Source organism: Zingiber officinale, chromosome 4A (assembly GCF_018446385.1).
Source record: "Zingiber officinale cultivar Zhangliang chromosome 4A, Zo_v1.1, whole genome shotgun sequence".
Lineage (NCBI taxonomy): Eukaryota > Viridiplantae > Streptophyta > Magnoliopsida > Zingiberales > Zingiberaceae > Zingiber > Zingiber officinale.
Window position 1 is genome coordinate 105790775 of NC_055992.1, and position 3411 is coordinate 105794185.

At 42.1% G+C, this 3411-nt stretch overlaps 1 pseudogene; it reads left to right on the top strand.

Annotated features, from left to right (window-relative positions):
• The first annotated feature begins 883 nt into the window (after nt 1–883).
• Nucleotides 884–1902, top strand: LOC121972584 (annotated as a pseudogene).
• The last annotated feature ends 1509 nt before the right edge of the window (nt 1903–3411 follow it).

The following is a 3411-nucleotide window of genomic DNA, read 5'->3' on the forward strand; positions in this document are numbered from 1 at the left end:
AAGCTTTGGCTTCCCTTAGCCATGACTCTGTACGGGAGAGGAGGAGAAACCACTCGCTTGCAGTTAGGGCACGGGTTCGACGGGGAAAGAAGTCTCAGCTCGAGGAGGCGTCGGGTGAGGGTCGGGCACGAGGGTGGTTCGCGGCGGGGGAGAAAGAAAACGAAGAAATAAAAGAAAAAGAAATATAAATATAAACATTTCCTCGTTAAAATGAAGTAGCCCAAACAGGTTTTCCTGGAACCCAATGTTATCCTCGTAAACGAAGTCATACGGTCTTCGAAAAATTTCTAGAAAATTTCTAAAAATTTCAAAAAATTCCCTTATCGTTATCCGTCATTTTTCGGTATTTTCACTACAAGAAAAACCCTCATAGACATCGGTGGAACAACAACGGTTTTAAGCAAAAATCGATGTCTTTGAGTATTTTACACCGGTTTTTCCAAAAACCGGTGTCTATGAGCACAGATTTTCGCTCATAGACATCAGTTTTTTAGCTGATGTCTATGAGCGCCTTTTTTTTGTTAATAGACACCGGTTTTAACAGCGGTTTTTAAAATCCGATGTTAATGAACCAAAAATAGTAATTTAAATTTTCCACACGCCCAAATTTATAACACTTCACAAAGTTATCTCCAAATCTAAACCAATATCGTAAGCAGGTTTTATTAATGTGAAGCGGGCAGGCAGTGGCAGTCTGGCGTAACCGCGACTCGAACCGTCTGCCACACAACGCCTCTCCTCCTACCTTCCTCTCCCCCCAAACCTAAACCCATTCCCATCGATCTCTTTCGCGATGGCATCCACAAAATCCTTTCGCCACCTGCTTCTGCTCCTCGCCGTCGCCCTCCTCTCCCTCTTCCGCCGAGTCATCGCCGCCGCCTAACGCCTGCTCTCCTTCGTCTCCCTGCGCGAGTTGTTGCTCCACCTCTCCTTCCTCCGCTGTGGTCTCCGACCCGTCACGCTCGACCTCGGCCACGTGTCGCTGCACATCTGGGGCCCCAACCCCCGCCGTGCTAGCCGGAAGCCTACCCTCCTCCTCATTCACGGCTTCGGCAGCAACTCCAAGTGGCAATGGGAGCGCCAGATCGGGGCCCTATCCCGCTCCTTCAATCTCTATATCCCGGACCTCCTCTTCTTCGGTAGATCTCGTTCCTCCTGCGCCGACCGTTCCGTGGGCTACCAGGCACGGTGTGTCGCGGAGGCGATGCGCCTCCTCGGGGGTCGCCCGGTACTCTGTGATGGGGATCAGCTACGGTGGGTTCGTGGCGTTCCGCCTGGAGGAGATGGAGGCGGAGTCGGTGGAGTGCGTGGCGATTCTCACCGTTGGAATCTGCATGTCGCCGGAGCAGTTGAGGGTGATGTCTGCAAAAGAGAAGAGAGACGTGTGCGAGCTGCTGCTGCCGTAGAATGCGGACGATCTGAGGGCCCTCGTCAGCCGGTCCATGTACCGCCCCCCCAAGTGCTTCACAAAGTTAAAGCACTTCACATTTTCTAAGGATCTCTTTTCTATAGGGTTATTTAATCTAGTTGTTCTTCCATAATTCATCAAACTAACAAGTTATATGATACACAGGATTCAGTAACTGTTGTAGGATATCCACTTGGTGGAGATACAATCTCTGTGACAAAGGGTGTGGTATCACGAATTGAGGTTTGATTTCATGAAATTGTGATCATAAGCTTTTAGTATTTTTTTGGTGAATTTTATATTCTTGCTGAGATTGTTTTATAGATGATAAATTGCTGACTTAAGTGTTATCAATTTTAAGTTGGTTGAAAATTTTAGAACATGGTGTCTAAATGAGTTTTTTAAATTTAATCACTTTTTTTTTGCTTCTGTTTCAGGTTAGTATGCTCATGGATCCTCTGATCTGCTTGGTATTCAGATTGATGCTGCAATAAACCCTGGTTGGTAACTCAACCTAGTTTCCTTGCTAGAAAGATAGCATTTTATTTTTTAGATAGTTGGATGTTATTGCACCACTTTCTCTGGCAAGGTACAGATATATTCTTGTAAAAGCATTTTAATGTTGTCAAAGAAACATACTTGTTTTGTAGGAAATAGTGGTGGTCCTGCCTTCAATGATCGTGGTGAGTGTATTGGTGTGGCATTCCAGATATTCCTTCTGCTAAATCTGCCTTTTATTTTCCCTACTTTATCTATTCCAAACTTTTCAAAAATCTTTTATAGATTAACTTTGTCCCAGAATAATGTTTAATGGAAATGCATCTGAATACTGTTTAATGGAAAAGGAGAGTAGGCAGCTGCTTTCCAGGTGTTATTATTACCAGTGGAATCTTCTGCAACTCGAGCCATTTCTAGGGTTCCAGATTGGGAGTTTGCTCGGCGCCCGCGCCATACGAGTGCAGTCAAGGTGTTTGCTTTCGATCTTGAGAGAAGGATTTGTAACATAAAACTATGGAAATAATGTTTTTTTTTTGTTTTTAAAAAAAAAATATGAAGAACTGCTGTTCAAAAGCTGGCATTTTGCTACGAGTGGTTGGCCAACAGCTCAAAGCTTGCCTGAAATAATATCACTCCCTTTCATGTTTTTCCACTACTATTACCTTTGAAATGCAAAAATAGTATCAGTACTATCACTCATTTGCAAATTACCAGAGTTTTTTTTAGTATCATCTTAATTTGACTATCTTACAGGTTAAGAGTTGATCATGAGAAAATTTTGATAATGTGTTGAAGGGAGCATCAGTAGAAGATGGTAGGAGTATTACAGTTCTTCGATTTCGGTCAAACCAGCTCCTCCCGTAAGTTGCTGGCACTCAATCGACACAATAGTGGTGAGATTGCATCTTGCAAGATGTAAATAATGTACATGGACCTCTAACTTTCTTTTAAGTTAGAACTCAAGAAAACATATACAATCCTTCAACTTTGTTGCTCGAGTTAAATTATTGAAGATTCCTTCGGTCATATTTTACTATCATAATTCTTGATCTTACTGCCTTCACAGGTCTTGAACCTCCTAGAATTAGCTTAGAGGTTCCTCCTATGAATACTTATCATAATTTTCAACTGGTTCATGAAGACATTCAAGTAAGTTTTTGGGTTTAAGAATTGTTCTTCAGAGTATTCATGGCTTCTTTAGGCAAGCATTTCACTGATTTAGCAATAAGAGAACCAGAATTACTATCATTTGTGTATATCTGAACGTACATGCTTCTAGTTATGTTCTTGATTTGGTACTTGAGATTTTTATTCGTCGATTTATGTGAATCTTCTTGTGGGTATTTAACAAGAATCGAGAACAAAAATTGATTCCCTTTTTATATTCACATGATTTCAGTGCTCAAGTTACTATAAAGAGGACATTTGCCAACAATCTCACACCAAAAAGTTGATTGCTGTTGAAAGGCTCCACAGAACAATGGATCAGCATAATAGACCCAGTG